Source organism: Oryx dammah, unplaced genomic scaffold (assembly GCF_014754425.2).
Source record: "Oryx dammah isolate SB20612 unplaced genomic scaffold, SCBI_Odam_1.1 HiC_scaffold_2, whole genome shotgun sequence".
In the NCBI taxonomy this organism is placed as follows: Eukaryota; Metazoa; Chordata; class Mammalia; order Artiodactyla; family Bovidae; genus Oryx; species Oryx dammah.
Window position 1 is genome coordinate 53,656,746 of NW_024070186.1, and position 19,653 is coordinate 53,676,398.

Here is a 19,653-nt window from a genome sequence, read left to right on the forward strand (position 1 = left end):
TGCATCATTTTCGCAACATCATCTTTCAGGATTTGAAATAGCTCAACTGAAATTCCATCACCTCCATTATCTTTGTTCATAGTGATGCTTCCTAAGGCCTACTTGACTTCACATTCCAGGATATCTGGCTCTAAGTGAGTGATCACACCATAGTGATTATCTGGGTCGTCAAGCTCTTTTTTGTACAGTTCTTCTGTGTATTCTTGCCACCTCTCCTTAATATCTTCTGCTTCTGTTAGGTCCATACCATTTCAGTCCTTTATTGTGCTTATCTTTGCATATAATGTTCCCTTGGTATCTCTAATTTTCTTGAAGAGATCTCTAGTCTTTCCCATTCTATTGTTGTTCTCTATTTTCTTTGCACTGATCACTGAGGAAGGCTTTCTTATCTCTCCTTGCTATTCTTTGCAACTCTGAATTCAAATGAGTATATCTTTCCTTTTCTCCTTTGCTTTTTGCTTCTCTTATTTTCACAGATATTTGTAAGGCCTCCTCTAACAACCATTTTGCCTTTTTGTATTTCATTTTTGGGGGATGGTCTTGCTCCCTGTCCCCTGTACAATATCATGAACGTCTGCCCATGGTTCATCAGGCGCTTTGTTTATCAGATCTAGTCCCTTAAATCTATTTATCACTTCCACTGTACAATTGTGAGAGATGTTATTTAGAATATACCTGAATGGTCTAGTGGTTTTCCCTACTTTCTTCAATTTAAGTCTGAATTTCACAATAAGGAGTTCATTGTGTAAGCCACAGTCAGCTCCCAGTGCTGTTTTTGATGACTGTATAGAGCTTCTCCATCTTTGGCTGCAAAGAATATAATCAATCTGATTTTGGTGTTGATCATTCGGTGATGTCCATATGTAGAGTCTTCCCTTGTGTTCTTGAGAGGTGTTTGCTATGACCAGTGCATTCTCTTGTCAAAACTCTATTAGCCTTTGCCCTGCTTCATTCTGTACTTCAGGGCCAAATTTGCCTATTACACCAGGTGTTTCTTGACTTCCTACTTTTGAATTCCAGTTGGACTCATGGTGGAGAGTTCTGATAAAATGTAGTCCACTGGAAAAGGGAATGGCAAACCACTTCATTATTCTTGCCTTGAGAAACTCATGAACAGTATAAAAAGGCAAAAAGATAGGACACTGAAAAGTGAACTCCCCCAGTCATTAGGTGCCCAATATGCTACTGGAGATCAGTAGAGAAATAACTCCAGAAAGAAGGCAGAGATGTAGCCAAAACAAAAACAACACCCAGTTGTGGATGACTGGTGATGGAAGCAAGGTCAGATGCTATAAAGAGCAATATTAAATAGGAACCTGGAATGTTAAATCCATCAATCAAGGCAAATTGGAAGTGGTAAGCGGGAGATGGCAAGAGTGAATGTTGTCATTTTAGGAATCTGTGAATTCAAATGAACTGGAATGGGTGAATTTAATTCAGATGACCATTATATCAACTATTGTGGGCAATAAACCCTTAGAAGAAATGGAGTAGCCATCATAGTCAACAAGTTCAGTTTAGACTTGTTCAGTTGCTCAGCGTGTCCTACTCTTTGCGACCCCATGAATCACAGCATGCCAGGTCTCCCTGTCCATCACCAACACCCAGAGTTCATTCAGACTCATGTCCATCGAGTCAGTGATGCCATCCAACCATCTCATCCTCTGTCATCCCCTTCTCCTCCTGCCCCCAGTCCCTCCCAGCATCAGAGTCTTTTCCAATGAGTCAACTCTTCGCATGAGGTGGCCAAAGTACTGGAGTTTCAGCTTTAGCATCTTTCCTTCCAAAGAAATCCCAGAGCTGATCTCCTTCAGAATGGATTGGTTGAATCTTCTTGCAGTCCAAGGGACTCTCAAGAGTCTTCTCCAACACCAGAGTTCAAAAGCATCAATTCTTTGGCACTCAGCCTTCTTGACGGTCCAACTCTCACATCCATACATGACCACAGGAAAAACCATAGCCCTGACTAGACGGACCTTAGTCGGCAAAGTAATGTCTCTGCTTTTGAATATGCTATCTAGGTTGGTCAAAACTTTTCTTCCAAGAAGTAAGCATCTTTTAATTTCATGGGTGCAATCACCATCTGCAGTAATTTGGGGGCCCAGAAAATAAAGTCTGAAACTATTTCCACTGTTTTCCCATCTATTTCCCATGAAGTGATGGGACCAGATGCCATGATCTTCGTTTTCTGAATGTTGAGCTTTAAGCCAACTTTTTCACTCTTCACTTTCATTTTCATTAAGAAGCTTTTTAGCTCCTCTTCACTTTATGCCTTAAGGGTGGTGTCATCTGCATATCTGAGGTTATTGATATTTCTCCCAGCAATCTTGATTCCAGCTTGTGTTTCTTCCAGTCCAGCGTTTCTCATGATGCACTCTGCATATAAGTTAAATAAGCAGGGTGACAATATACAGCCTTGATGTACTCCTTTTCCTATTTGAAACCACTCTGTTCTCCCATGTCCAGTTCTAACTGTTGCTTCCTGACATGCATACAGATTTCTCAAGAGGCAGGTGGTCTAGTATTCCCACGTCTTTCAGAATTTTCCACAGTTTATTATGATCCACACAGTCAAAGGCTTTGGCATAGTCAATAAAGCAAAAATAGATGTTTTTCTGGAACTCTCTTGGTTTTGTGATGATCCAGCGGATGTTGGCAATTTGATCTCTGGTTCCTCTGCCTTTTCTAAAACCAGCTTGAACATCAGGAAGTTCATGGTTCACGTATTGCTGAAGCTGGCTTGGAGAATTTTGAGCATTACTTTACTAGCATGTGAGATGATTGCAATTGTGTGGTAGTTTGAACATTCTTTGGCATTGCCTTTCTTTGGCACTGAAATGAAAACTGACCTTTTCCAGCCCTGTGGCCACCGCTGAGTTTTCCAAATTTGCTGGCATATTGAATGCAGCACTTTTGCAGCATCATCTTTCAGGATGTGAAATAGCTCAACTGCAATTCCATCACCTCCACTAGCTTTGTTCGTAGTGATGCTTCCTAAGGCCCACTTGACTTCACATTCCAGGATGTCTGGTTCTAGATGAGTGATCACACCACCACAATTATCTGGGTCGTGAAGATCTTTTTTGTACAGTTCTTCCGTGGATTCTTGCCACCTCTTCTTAATATCTTCTGCTTCTGTTAGGTCCAGACCATTTCTGTCCTTTATCGAGCCCATCTTTGCGTGAAATGTTCCCTTGATATCTCTAATTTTCTTGAAGAGATCTCTAGTCTTTCCCATTCTGTTCTTTTCCTCTATTTCTTTGCATTGATCGCTGAAGAAGGCTTTCTTATCTCTTCTTGCTATTCTTTGGAACTCTGCATTCAGGTCCTTATATCTTTCCTTTTCTCCTTTGCTTTTCACTTCTCTTCTTTTCACAGCTACTTGTAAGGCCTCCCCAGACAGCCATTTTGCTTCTTTTTGCATTTCTTTTCCATGGGGATGGTCTTGATCCCTGTCTCCTGTACAATGTCATGAACCTCATTCCTTAGTTCATCAGGCACTCTATCTATCAGATCAAGGCCTTTAAACCTATTTCTCACTTCCCTTGTATAATCATAAGGGATTTGATTTAGGTCATACCTGAATGGTCTAGAGGCTTTTCCTACTTTCCTCAATTTCAGGACCAAGAGGAGCTACCCTGCTTCCGAGGTCAGGGGTGGTGGCCAGGAGGAGCAACCCCATGTCCAAGGAGCTGTGGCTGTCCGGGTGCAGGAGGGCCTAGAAGAGCTATCCCACGTTCAAAGTCAGGAAGGGCGGCAGTGAGGAGATACCCTTCATCCGAGGTAAGGAGCAGAACCTACGCTTTGCTGGAGCAGCCATGAAGAGATACCCCACTCCCAAGGTAAGAGAAACCCAAGTAAGATGATAGGTGTTGCAAGAGGGCATCAGAGGGCAGACACACTGAATCCATACTCACAGAAAACTAGTCAGTCTAATCACACTAGGACCACAGTCTTGTCTAACTCAATGAAACTAAGCCATGCCTGCAGGGCAACCCAAGACAGGCGGGTCATGGTGGAGAAGTCTGACAGAATGTGGTCCACTGGAGAAGGGAATGGCAAACCACTTCAGTATTTTTGCCTTGAGAACCCCATGAATAGTATGAAAAGGCAAAATGATAGGATACTGAAAGAGGAACTCCCCAGGTCAGTAGTTGCCCAACACACAACTGGAAATCAGTGGAGAAATAACTCCAGAAAGAATGAAGGGATGGAGCCAAAGCAAAAACAATACTCAGCTGTGGATGTGACTGGTGATAGAAGCAAGGTCCGATGCTGTAAAGAGCAATATTGCATAGGAACTTGGAATTTCAAGTCCATGAATCAAGGCAAATTGGAAGTGATCAAACAAGAGATGGCAAGATTGAACGTCAACATTCTAGGAATCAGCGAACTAAAATGGACTGGAATGTGAGAATTTAATTCAGATGACCATTATATATACTACTGCGGGCAGGAATCTCTCAGAAGAAATGGAGTAGCCATCATGGTCAACAAAAGAGTCTGAAATGCAGTACTTGGATGCAATCTCAAAAACAACAGAAGGATCTCTGTTCCTTTCCAAGGGAAACCATTCAATATCACAGTAATCCAAGTCTATGCCCCAACCAGTAATGCTGAAGAAGCTGAAGTTGAATGGTTCTATGAAGACTTACAAGACCTTTTAGAACTAACACCCCAAAGAGATGTCCTTTTCATTATAGGGGACAGGAATGAAAAAGTAGGAAGTCAAGAAACACCTAGAGTAACAGGCAAATTTGGCCTTGGCATGTGGAATGACACAGGGTAAAGACTAATAGAGTTTTGCCAAGAAAATGTGCTGGTCATAGGAAACATCCTCTTCCAACAACACAAGAGAAGACTCTACACATGGACATCACCAGATGGTCAACACTGAAATCAGATTGATTATATGCTATGCAGCCAAAGATGGAGAAGCTCTATACACAACAAAAACAAGACCAGGAGCTGACTGTAGCTCAGATCATGAACTCCTTATAGTCAACGAAAGAGTCTGAAATGCAGCACTTGAATGCAATCTCAAAAATGACAGAATGATCTCTGTTCATTTCCAAGGCAAACCATTCAATATCACAATAATGCAAATCTATGCCCCAAACAGTAATGCTGAAGAAACTGATGTTGAATGGTTCTATGAAGACCTACAAGACCTTCTAGAACTAATACCCCCAAAAGATGTCCTTTTCTTTATGAATTTTATAATATATATTTATATAATATAACAATATATATTGATAATATATATTATATATATATATATATAAATCAAGGCTTCCCTCATAACTCAGTCAGTAAAGAATCTGCCTGCAATGCAAGAGACCTAGGTTCAATATCTGGGTGGGGAAGATTCCCCTGGAAAAAGAAATGGCAATCCACACCATTATTCTTGCCTGAAGAATTCCATGGACAGATGAACCCAACACGCTACAATCCATGGACTCACAAGAGTCCGACAAGACTTAGCTACCAAACCACCATATACAAAGCAGTGAATTTTGACATAGGTACTTTAATTAGTAAATTCTCTTAATTTAGTTAAGAGCTATCATAAGCATTATTTTAAACATGAGAAGACCAAGGATCAAAGAGGTTAAACATGTAACCATAGACAAACAGCTATTAATATTAAACAACAATCGATTCAAAACTAGTTGGAAGTACTACAGGTTTATCACTCAACAACAAATCTATACTGCATATAACAAATTATACAACATAATATCTTTTAGAGAAAGTTTTAAAATGATTAAAATTCATGCAAAAACGAGTATAGATATTATTTTCCTACATAGCAAAGATTAATATTATAAAATATCAATTATTCTGCAATAATTCTATATGTGGAATTAACCCCAATCAATATTTCTGCAACATTTTTCAAGGAAATCAAATATATTTTAAAATTTACATGTAGCATAAAGTTCTGTGCTTAGAAAGTATTTTATCACTTTCAAATTACAGTGTGTTCTCTGCATATTTATTCTTTTAGGACTAAAGATTGATTTTTCACATTTAGGTTTAGAATTCACTTAAGATCACCCTTTTACATGTCTTAAAGTAGAACATATGTTAGTTTTCTCCATAACATAAAATGATGTTTTTAGTCACTATCTACTGAATTTTTCTCTTATTTGTGGTGCCTCCTCTATAACTCATCACTTTAAAATGGGTATATTTGTGCACTTGATCTACTAGTCAATATTACTACAAAATTTTACTTAATATATCAGGTAGAAAAATGCACTTTTAAAATAAATATTTGATTCATGTGACAAATTCCACATGTATTTTAGAATGCTTAAATATTCTTTATTCCTTTATTTTTAAATTTTTGTTGGAATATAGCTGCTTTATAATGTTGTATTAGTTTCAGGTGTACAGCAAAGTGAATCAGTTATACATATGTGCTGTGCTGTGCTCTGCTCTGCTCTGCTGTGCTAAATCACTTCAGTCATGTCTGATTCTATGTGACCCCATGGACTGTATCCTGCCAGACTTCTCTGTACATCGGATTCTCCAGGCAAGAATACCAAATGGGTTGTCATTTCTATCTCCAAGGGATCTTTCCAACCCAGGGATTGACTTACACATATATCCACTCTTCCCCCCCCCCATTTTCTTCCCATTTAGGTCACCACAGAGCATTGAGTAGATTCCCCTGTGTTATACATTAGGTTCTCATTAGTCATCTACTGTCAATTCCAATCTTCCAACTCATCACATCCCTCTTCCTTGCTTCATAACCGTAAGTTTTTTTTCTATATCCATGATTATTTTTGTTTTGAAAATAAGTTCACCTGTATCATTTTTCTAGATTCTAGATATAAGTGATATTATATGATGTTTGAGCTTCCCTTGTGGCTCAGCTGGTATAGAATCAGCCTGCAATGTGAGAGACCTGGGTTCAATCCCTGGGTTGGTAAGATCCCCTGGAGAAGGAAATGGCAACTCACTCCAGTATTCTAGCCTAGAGAATTCCATGGGCTGTATAGTCCACAGGGTCACAAAGAGTTGGGCATGACTGAGTGACTTTCACTTCACTTCACTTCACTTCATACAATGTTTCTTTTACTCATTCTGACTTATTTCACTCTCTGTGACTCTCTCTAGATCCATACATACCTCTGCAAATTGCACTATTTTGTTCCTTTTTGTGATTGAGTAATAGTTGAAAGTGAAAGAGGAGAGTGAAAAAGTTGGCTTAAAGCTCAACATTCAGAAAACTAACATCATGAAATCTGGTCCCATCACTTCATGGCAAATAGATGGGGAAACAGTGTCAGACTTTACTTTTGGGGGGCTCCAAAATCACTGCAGATGGAGATTGAAGCCATGAAATTAAAAGACACTTACTCCTTGGAAGGAAAGTTATGACCAACATAGCATAAAAAGCAGACATTACTTTGCCAACAAAGGTCTGTCTAGTCAAGGCTATGGTTTTTCCAGTGGTCATGTATGGATGTGAGAGTTGGACTCTGAAGAAAGCTGAGTGCCAAAGAATTGATGCTTTTGAACTGTGGTGTTGGAGAAGACTCTTGAGAGTCCCTTGGTTTGCAAGGAGATCCAACCAGTCCATCCTAAAGGAGATGAGTCTTGGGTGTTCATTGGAAGGACTGATGCTAAAGCTGAAACTCCAATACTTTGCCACCTCAAGCAAAGAGTTGACTCATTGGAAAAGACTCTGATGCTGGGAGGGATTGGGAGCAGGAGGAGAAGGGGACAACAGAGGATAAGATGGTTGAATGGCATCACCAACTCGATGCACAGGAGTTTGAGTGAACTCCGGCAGTTGGTGATGGACAGGGAGGCCTGGCATGCTGCGATTCATGAGGTCAGGAAGAGTTGGACATGACTGAGCAACTGAACTGAGTAGTCCATTATATATTTATATCACATCTTTCTTGTCCATTCCTCTGCTGATAGACATTTGTTGTTTCCATGTTCTGGATATTGTAAATAGTGTTGCAGTGAACATCTGGGTGCACATATACTTTTGATTTCTGGTTTTCTCCAAATATATGTCTAGGAGTAAAATTGCTGGGCTATATGGTAGCTCTAGGGATCCCCAGGTGGCTTAGTGGTAAAGAGTCTTCCTGCCAATTCAGGAAATGCATGTTTGATCCCTGCATTGGAAAGATTCCCTGAAGGAGGAAATGGCAACCCACTTCAGTATTCTTGGTGAGTAAATTCCATAGACAGAGGATTCTGGCAGACTATAGTCTGTGGAGTCACAGAGAGTTGGGTACAACTGGATGAGTGAGCATGGATACACACATGGTAGGTTTATTTTTAGTTTTTTATGGAACGTCCATTCTGTTTTTCATTGTGGCTGTACTAATTTATGTTCCAACCAACAGTGTTAGAGGTTTCTCTTTTCTCCACATCCCCTCAAGCATTTATTGTTTGTAGATTTTTTGATGATGACCATTCTGATTGGTTGAGGTGATACCTCATTGTAGTTTTGATTTGCATTTCTGTAATAGTGATGTTAGACATCATGTCACATGTTTGTTGGCCATATCAATGTTGTCTTCTTTGCAGAAATGTTTGTTCATTTCAGTTCAATTGCTCAGTCGAGTTCAACTCTTTGTGACCACATGGACTGCAGCATGCCAGGCCTCCCTGTTGCATCACCAACTCCCGGAGTCTACTCAAACTCAAGTCCATCATGTTGGTGAGGCCATCCAGTCATCTCATCCTCTGTCATCCCCTTCTCCTTCCACCATCAATATTTCCCAGCATCAGGGTCTTTTACAATGAGTCAGTTCTTCACATCAGGTGGCCAAAGTACTGAAGTTTAAACTTTAACATCAGTCTTGCCAATGGATATTCAGCACTGATTTCCTTTAGGATTCAATCTTTTTGTGGTCCAAGGGACTCTCAAGAGTCTTCTCCAACACCACAGTTCAAAAGCATCAATTCTTCGGCACTCAGCTTTCTTTATAGCCCAAACGTCACATCCATATGTGACTACTGGAAGAACCATAGATTTAACTAGAAGGACCTTTGTTGGCAAAGTAATGTCTCTGCTTTTTAATATGCTACCTAGGTTGGTCACAGCTTTTCTTACAAGGGGCAAGCATCTTTTTTTTTTTTTTTTTTAAATTTCATAGTGCAGTCACCATGATGCAATCTGCAGTGATTTTGGAGCCCCCCAAAATAAAGCCTCTCACTATTTCCATTATTTCCCCATCTATTTGCCATGAAGTGATGAGACTGGATTCCAAGATCTTAGTTTTCTGAATGTTGAGGTTTAAGCCAATGTTTTCACTCTCCTTTTTCACTTTCATCAAGAGGCTCTAGTTTATCTTCACTTTCTGCCCTAAGAGAAGCATCACTGCATATCTGAGGTTATTGATATTTCTCCCAGCAATCTTGATTCTAGCTCATGCTTCATCCAGCCTGGCATTTAGCATGATGTACTCTTCATATAAGTTAAATAAACAGGTTGGCAATATATAGCCTTGATATACCCCCTTCCTGATTTGGAGCCAGCCTGTTGTTCCATGTCCAGTTTTAACTGTTGCTTCTTGCCCTGCATACATATTTCTCAAGAGGCAGATTAGGTGGTCTGGTATTCCCAACTCTAAGAATTTTCCACAGTTTGCTGTGATCCACAACCATAGGCTTTGGCCTAGTCTCTAAAGCAGAAATAGATGTTTTTCTGGAACTCTCTTGCTTTTTCAATGATTTAACGTATGCTGGCAATTTGATCTCTGGTTCCTCTATCTTTTCTAAATCGAGCTTGAACATCTGGAAGTTCATGGTTCATGTACTCTTGAAGCCTGGCTTGGAGAAATTTGAGCATTACTTTGCTAGCATGTAGATGAGTGCATTTGTATAGTAGTTTGAATATTTTTGGCATTCTCTTTTTGTGGGATTGGAATGAAAACTGACCTTCTCCAGTCCTGTGGCCACTGCTGAGTTTTCCAGATTTGCTGGCATATTGAGTGCAGCATTTTCACAGCATCATCTTTCAGGATTTGAAATAGCTCAACTGGTTTCCATCCCCTCCACTAGCTTTGTTTGTAGTGATGATGCCTAAGGCCCACTTGATTTTGTTTTCCAGGATGTCTGGCTCTAGGTGAGTGATCACACCATCATGATTATCTGGGTCACGAAGATCTTTTTTTGTATAGTTCTTCTTTGTATTGTTGTCGCCTCTTCTTAATATCTTCTGCTTCTATTAGGCCCATACCATTTCTGTCCTTTATTGTGCTTATGTTTGCATGAAAATTTCTCTTGGTATCTCTAATTTTCTTGAAGAGATCTCTAGTCTTTCCCATTCTATTGTTGTCCTCTATTTCTTTGCATTGATTGTTGAGGAAGGCTTTCTTATCTCTCCTTGCTATTCTTTGGAACTCTGAATTCAAATGAGTATATCTTTTCTTTTCTCCTTTGCCTTTCACTTCTCTTCTTTTCTCAGCTATTTGTAAGCCTTCGTCAGACAAACATTTTGTGTGTTTGCATTTCTTTTTCTTGGGAATGGTCTTGATCACTGCCTCCTGTATAATGTCGTGAATCTCCATTCACAGTTCTTCAGACCCTGTGTCTATCATATCTAATCCCTTGTATCTATTTGTCACTTCCACTGTATAATCATAAGGGATTTGATTTAGGTCATACCTGAATGGTCTAGCAGTTTTCCCTGCTTTCTTCAATTTAAGTCTGAATTTGGAAATAAGAAGTGCATGATCTGAGCCATTAGTCAGCTCCCAGTCCTGTTTTTGCTGACTGTATAGAGCTTCTCCATCTTTGGCTGCCAAGAATATAATCAATCTGATTTCAGTGTTGACCATCTGGTCGTGTCCATGTGTAGAATCTTCTCTTTTGCTGTTGGAAGAGGGTGTTTGCTATGACCAGTGCATTCTCTTGGAAAATTCTGTTAGCCTTTGACCTGCTTATTTATTTAACCTGTCTATTTATTTATATGACCTGTCTATTTATTTAGGTCTTCTCATTTTTTGACTGAGTTGTTTGCTTTTATTGATATTGATCTGCATGTGCTGTTTGTATGTTCTGGAAATTAGTCCCTCGTCAGTGGCTTCGTTTGCAAATATTTTCTCCAATTTTGAACTCTCATGATTTCTCACTGCAATCAAAGACCTCCAAAATTGTCCAGACAATAAGAAATCATGAATTTCTTACATACAAAGAAAGATGAATAGGGGCACATGACTTGTAAGTCTCTCCAAAGAGGTTTCTATAACTTTTTGCTTTACAGTCCTCAAATTATTTAAAAGTCTCAATTATAAATTGCCATTTAACATTATAAAATGCTTTTCAAACACCTCTTGAAAATTTGTTTTCTCCTTTAGTCTATTAATATGAAGAATAATCCATAATAAACAGTTTTATAATGTTGAACTTCCCTTAACATTTTAGTATAAACTGACAATCATAATATAGATTTTTAAAAAATATTTAACATGATAAATGCTATTCTTAAGCTTTCTAAAGCTATTTGTTGTTGCTGTTTAGTTGCTCAGGCATGTCTGCCTCTTTTGTGACCCCATGGAATATAGCCCACTAGGCTCCTCTGTGCATGGGATTTTCCAGGCAAGAATACTGGAATGGGTTACCATTATCTTCTCCAGGGGATCTTCCTGACCCAGAGATGGAACCCATATCTCCTGGATTGAAGGCCGATTCTTTACCACTTAACCACCTGGGAATCCCTTTTAAAACTCTATACATGCATTAAATGAGCCTGAATTATCTTGGTTTGTAGTGCTCTTGATTGATTTTAGAATCATGATTATTTTATACATGTACACACAGAAATGCTCAGCCACTCTGTTGCATCCAATTCATTTTAACCCTATAAACTGTAGCCCACCAGGCTCCTCTGTCCACGGGGTTTCCCAGACAAGAACACTTCAGTGGATTTCATTTTCCTACTCCCAGGGAATCTTCCTGACCCAAGGATCCAACCTGTGTCTCCTGTGTCTCCTGCATTTGCAGACAGATTCTTTACCACTGCACCACCTGGGAAATCCCCTGATTATCTTAACCTCCTAAAGGAGTTGCACAACTTTTCTTGTTTTTATGTCTTTACACAGAACTCATTTATGATGGGCTTTCCAGGTGGAGCTAGTGGTAAAGAACCCACATGCCAGTACAACTAGACATAAGAGATGCAGGTTCCATCCCTGGGTCAGGAAGATTCCCTGGAAGAGGGCATGGCAATGCTCTCCAGCATTTTGCCTGGAGAATCTCATGGACAGGGAAGCCTGGCAGGTTGCACTCTTTAGGGTTGCACAGAATTGGACATGAATGAAGTGACTTAGTAGACATGGACACATATAAGATAGGGATTTTGTTTATATAAAGTCTAGTAGAACTTACTCTGGATTTATTTGAGATGGAGATCTTTGAATAGATTTTACATTTTTATGAAAAAATAGGCTTCACCATTGGCTCAGACACTAAAGAATTTGCCTGCAATGCAGGAGACCCAGGTTGGATCCCTGGGTCAGGAAGATCCCTGGAGAAGGGAATGCCAACCCACACCAGTATTCTTGCCTGGATATTTCCATGTACAGAGGAGCCTAGCAGTTTACAATCCATGGAATCCCAGAGTCAGGCATGACTGAGTGACTAACACACTTCATTTTCATGAATAGTTAGAGGCCCATTTAAACTTTCTATTTTCTCTCGCACGACCTCTTGTCATTTTATATTTTACAAAAATATATGCAATTTATCTAATTTTCAAATACATTACCTTATAGTTTTTCCATATATTATGTATTGTTTTTAATGATTTTATTGTTTTATTCTGTTTAGAATTTTTGTATTTTATTTATAATGCCTTCATTCTTTATTTTTTGTCTTATTAAAATTTTAATTACATTGTTATGTCCTCATTTCATTCACTTTCAAAACAATGTTTTACAGAATTGACCACTCTACTCCTTAAAACACTCTCTCCTCTTGATCTCTAAAGTTTAATCTGCTGCTCATTTTCCAGACTGTCCATCCAACCTGTATACACTGGCTTTCCTTAGAAACTTGTTTATTTCCTTAGAAGTTGTTTCTTTACTTTCTAATTTTGTCTTTTGTCATTTTTCCTCTAAATTATCTAATTTGGTCATGTGGCACTACATATCACATAGAAAAATAAGGCTAATTCATTTACATTTGGCTAAGCAGCAGATATTTTATTGAACTCTCCATCTGTCATATTCAGTAAATAAGACTCCTCATTTTATTTCTAATTTCAGGGCTCCCAAAGCTCAGTCAAATGGCACCAGTATGCCCTCAGTTACTGAATCCAGAAATCTGCACCTAATTATGTTTTTTTCTCTTTGTAACCTTGAATTCTGATACATTAGCACCTTACCATTTTCACCTACATGTATATTAGAGAAACTTCTAATCCACATCTTTATTTTTTGCCTAAGCCCATGCCTAGACCACTGAGACTCTCAACCACTCCTCTCCTTTCATCCACCAACTTTATAAAAAATGTAGGAAATTTATTAAACTAAGAAAGGGTACTAATTGAATTAATGAAAGATCATCAAAATGTACTAACTTTAATCATTTCAGGATAAGTTTTATATATATCATAGTGAGAAAAGTAGACAAGAAAGATATTTTATCATGGATCACATGATATCCTTTGGCTATATTTCACATATATAATAAAAAATGGAACTACAATCAAAGAAATTATTTTTCTATAACCACATCACTCTAACCACATTTGATTGAGTTTATACATTTTCTGACATGCCTGTTTAAATGGACGAAATTTTTCATTAAGTAAGCTAATCAAGATGGGAGTGAAAAAGTTGGCTTAAAGTTCAACATTCAGAAAACTAAGATCATGGCATCTGGTCCCATTACTTCATGGGAAATAGATGGGGAAACAGTGGAAACAGTGGCAGAATTTATTTTGAGGGGCTCCAAAATCACTGCAGATGGTGATTGCAGCCATGAAATTAAAAGACGCTTATTCCTTGGAAGAAAAGTTGTGACCAACCTTGATAGCATATTGAAAAGCAGAGACATTAGTTTGCCAACAAAGATCTGTCTAGTCAAGGCTATGGTTTTTCCAGTGGTCATGTATGGATGTGAGAGTTGGACTGTGAAGAAAGCTGAGTGCCGAAGAATTGATGCTTTTGAACTGTGGTGTTGAAGAGGACACTTGAGATTTCCTTGGACTGCAAGGAGATTCAACCAGTCCATTCTAAAGGGGATCAGTCCTGAGTGTTCATTGGAAGGACTGATGATGAAACTGAAACTCCAATACTTTGGCCACTGCATGCAAAGAATTGACTCATTGGAAAAGACCCTGATGCTGAGAGGGATTGAGGGCAGGAGGAGAAGGGGATGACAGAGGATGAGATGGCTGGATGGCATCACCGACTCGATGGACATGAGTTTGGGTAAACTCCGGTAGTTGGTGATGAACAGGGAGACCTGGCATGCTGCGATTCATGGGGTCACAAAGAGTCGGACACGACTGAGCGACTGAACTGAACTGAATCACAATTTTGTTCTGTTATGGACTTCTGATGAGGTGGATCACAAACATAGCTATAAAAAGTGCATCATGTCTAGACAAGTACCTATATTAGTCTCATTCCCTTGCCATTGATTGATTTAGAAATAGTTTTGTGTCAAAATACCAGTCAACTCTTTACTATCTGATCATTCTAATATTGAAAAGTATTTATCATTCAAGAGAACTGAGTTGAGATTTTCTGTTATTTGTAGATAAATAATTCTGATGTAGTAACTTAGAATTGTGAACTGACAACTTAAGGAAAACAAAATGTTCTTCATAAGCTAATATAATGTAATGTGCAGAATTTGACATCTTTAGATATTGTCATTTTGTTACTCTTTTTTTATAAATCCCAAATCATCTACTTTGTGAAAACCTAAAGTTTGTCATTTAAAAAAAATTGGATAACATATTTGCTAAATTTAACTTTGCAATTTGGTCAAGTTTTAACACCAGATTAAGAAGCCTGCTATCAACATGACCTGAAGAAATGTGGCACAGGACAAATTGTGGTGGACAATAAAAAGAGTAATACATGACTCGGCATGCAGGCAATCTAGCAGTGCAATTCAGGGTGCAAAGGCAGACTGAGCACGGATCAACAGGGAAGCCAATAAGAAAATATTTTAAAAAGGAAGGAATGACAGACTAGATCTCATTCTTACTTTGCAAAGGGAGATTTGTATTTGACAAATTACTTACCACACTCAGAATTCTTCTCCAAATAGTCTCTGATTCTCTGCTGTGTTTTCAGTCCTTTAATAGCCTTTTTACAGGACGGCCCAGTTTAAGGAAGCTTCATGAATTTTAACTTATAAAATAATTCTACAAACTGCTACATTAAGAATGGATACTAATTGTTGTTTTCATGAGAAAATAAACAGTAATTTTGAAAAGGAAATAGTACAAGAAGTTAGCATCTGGAGCTAAGAAAACATAAACTTTATTTTCATTCCATAAATACTGCTGCTCTTCACACTGTTAGGGTCAATCAATCATGGTAATATATTTCATTAGGGATGTTTTTACTTGCAATACCAAAAGTAAATGGATATTTCTTTCTAGCATTTCTCCTTAACTGAGAGAGATGTTAGGCATTCTATTCCCTTTTTTTCTCTACTTTCATTTGAAAGTCTAATCTATGTTTGCATAAAGGATAGAAAAAGAGCTTACAGTTAAATGCAAATCAAATCTTTGATCCAAAACAAGCTAAAGTCAACCCTTTATTTTCAAAACCTTGAAAATTTTGATCATGTTTAAATGCTACATTGAAATACTATGTATCAAACACACATATGAATATCTCTTTCATCTAAAAATCAGTACTCTGGATTTAAAAGACCAGACCATATTTAATGCATTGAGCTATTATCACTCCAATCTATGAATGATAATACAAAATGAGAGGTAATAATAATTAACATAGCTCAGACATACACACACAATGTCATATATATGTATTTGGTGAGAATTTTTGCCAAATAAAAATTCTTTACTTATAAATTTTTTTAACCTGGCTTCCCTGGTGGCTCAGCTGATAAAAAAATCTGCCTGCAATGCAGGAGACCTGAGTTCAGTCCCTGGGTTGAGAAGATCCACTGGAGAGGGGTATGGCAACCTACTTCAGTACTCTTGCCAGGAAATTTCCATGAACTATCATGGGGTTGCAGAGAGTGAGACACGACTGAGTGACTTTCACTGTAACTGTTTATGCCACATAAGAGTGGTTTTAAGTTTGTATTTCTGTTCTATTACTCATTTGAAGTCCATCAGTTTTCTAAAAGCAAATTCAACCAAAATAGACCCTGATAGAGAGGTATCAGGATTGTCATTCATATACAAGCCTAAGAAGCCTGACCATGTCTCATGTGAAGAAGAAACACGGAAGTGAGAATCTCTTTCAAGCAGTATTCTGGAGGGCTTTCTCTCAGAAGAAGAGAGTGATTTGGGACAAAATACCTTCAGTAATAGCACAGGTAAAAAGAAAGTTCATCTTTGTCAAGGAGTCTATATAGCCCAAAATAGAAAAAAAAAGTTCCTGTAAAAAATGGAAACCCCAACCCTGTGCAATTATACTGTACAGATATTTTCAAATATGAAAAGTATATGAATCTGACTTAAAGTCAGAGGAACAAATGTAAAATGACAGGAGTCCCCAAAGTATGGTATTCACCCAGAAACAACATAAGCAAGATCTACAATAAAGATATTGGAAGACAGCTTAGATTTATAGAAAGCTACACAGATGGATATGATTCTGTGTGTAATATGTAATGATTTGTAAGGCAGAATCATAGAGTAATCAGGAATTCCACAATGTAGTAACAAAATCAACTGTTGACTATTCTTTTCCATATTATTATGCTGCTGCTGCTGCTGCTGCTAAGTTGCTTCAATCATGCCCGACTCTGTGCGACCCCATAGATGGCAGCCCACCAGGCTCCCCCGTCCCTGGGATTCTCCAGGCAAGAACACTGGAGTGGGTTGCAATTTCCTTCTCCAATGCATGAAAGTGAAAATTGAAAGTGATGTCACTCAGTCGTGTCTGACTCCTAGCGACCCCATGGACTGCAGCCCACCAGGCCCCTCCGTCCTTGGGATTTTCCAGGCAAGAGTACTGGAGTGGGTTGCCTTTGCCTTCTTTAGCATAGTTGAATTATGTATTTTACAAATAGTGGGCTCTTCATGCTAATTGCACCATGATTAAAAAATAACACTGGAAATATTTTTACCACCTAGAAATTATTAGATGATTTCAGCAAAAATGTTCAGTCTACAAGTTAGAAGGTTTAACTTTTCCTTGAAAAGAAGTAGTACTTAAAAAATACACTGACTCTCATGTTATATGCCAAATGCTGGGGCAGGTGAAGTAGTATCTAATGTGCCCTTCCAACAGAAGGGCACATTTAGTTTTCAAAGATGGTAGAGTTGATGCTGAGAAAGATTGAAGGCAAAAGGAGAAGTGGGTAGAGGATGAAATGGATGTCATCACTGACTCAGTGAACATGAATCTGAGCAAACTCTGGGAGATAGTTAAAGAGAGAGGAGCCTGGAGTGCTACAATCCATGGAGTCATAAAGAGTCAGACACAACTTAGTAACTGAACAGCAGCAACTAGTTTAGACAAAAATCTCATATTGCCAACAGCTGATTCTGGAAATATTAACAATGTTATCAACACTAAATCAATTACATACACCTAAGAAAGATGAATGTTTAATATCTGCAAATAAAAATCATCAAAAAATAATTGTTTATATACACATACATAAGAGAAATAAAAAGAGATCATAAATATGTCATCATAGGCATTCTTAAATTTTAAAAATGTATAATATGAAATTCACTTGTGTTAGCCTAAGAAATTGTGAAGCACTTATATTTAATTCAAAATTGCTGTAAAAAATGTTACCAGAAGATAATGATCGTAAACAAAAGTCTCAAACATTACTAGTGGCTCTAGGGTTTTCATTATGTGTCAAACAAAGAACTTGTCTCTCTGAGGGAAAGTAATTTAAAAGTATAAACCTTAGGAAGTATTGGTAAATTCAGTTTTAAGTCTGAAGTGAAGAACAATATGAACAATGAAATACAGATGCAAAACCTGTCGAGCTTGGAACTTATATAGGAAAACCTCTTTAACTTGGATGGGGCTCCAGAAGCAAAGAACCCTGAACCTCAAGCTTCACAGTAACCCTTCCACTAGGTATATTTAATGAGATTCCTTCTTTCTTACATTAGCCATATTTAATGATTTTTCACAGTTATATAAACGTTGTTTCTCAAGGCATAATGTTCAAACAGTCAAAAAAGTTACTTTTCAGATGGGCAAAGGCAAGCTCAGTTATAAAGCAGTGACAACCAGGATGTTTAGTTCTTTGAATTGTCAGCAAATCCAACAAGGAAAATGTATTAAACATGGCAAAGAATAGGGCATATTCTAACTTACTCTCACTTTATATCTTTAACTAAATCTAATTAAAGTATAAGAATTGCTATTTTTTATTAGTTCCTTGGTTAATAAACATTCATGCTGTTTCCTTTGCAGCATACCTCATTACATAGCAGGTGGTTTAAATACTTGCATTTCAGCTTGCCAACAGAGTTTCGTTCAATTTTTCTGAAATAAAAAGTGGTTTTACAAAATTCCATTTCTTAATTCTATAAGAAATGTATTATATCGTTGTTTGTTTTAGCTAAAACGGTGGTTATACAAATTACTTCTGGTGTTACTAAGCTATAGGAAGTCATCTAATGTTCTTTCATATTAACAAAAATGTTTAGCACCTCCTATGTGCTTGACATTGTTCTGAGTGCTAGAAGAATAAACAGAAAATATTATCGTTCTCCTGTAATTTTGTCCTCTGGTGAAATGAGACAAACAAAAACATAGTTTCTGCTTTGCAAACTTTCAGAGGAAATATTTGCATTTCTATCACTTTATATTCCGTAAATATGTTGCTGCTGCTGCTCCTAGGTTGCTTCAGTCGTGTCTGACTCTGTGTGACCCCATAGATGGCAGCCCACCAGGCTGCCCTGTCCCTGAGATTCTCCAGGCAAGAACACTGGAGTGGGTTGCCATTTCCTTCTCCAATGCATGAAAGTGAAAAGTGAAAGTGAAGTCACCCAGTCGTGTCCGACTCCTACTGACCACATGGACTGCAGCCTACCAGGCTACTCTGCCCATGGTTCTCCAGGCAAGAGTACTGGAGTGGGTTGTCATTTCCTTCTCCAGGGAATCTTCCCTACCCAGGGACTGAACCCTCATTTCTTATGTCTACTGTATTGGCAGGTGGGTTCTTTACCACTAGTGCCAACTGGGAAGCCCAATATAGACATATAGTTTGGCACAATTTGATTTAAAATTGATATTCTTAAAACAATTTGATATGAAAACAATTAACTATATTTATATTCAGAAGTATATGACTCTTTTTTTTCCTTCTAGGAACTTTATATTTTCCAGTCTTACATTTAGGTCTTTATTCAATTTTAAGTTTAATTTCCTATATGGTGTAATGCAATGTTCCAGTTTCATTCTTTTGCTGTAGCTGTCCAGCACCTGTTATTGAAGAGACTATTTTTTTTCTCCTCCATACATTCTTGCCTCATTT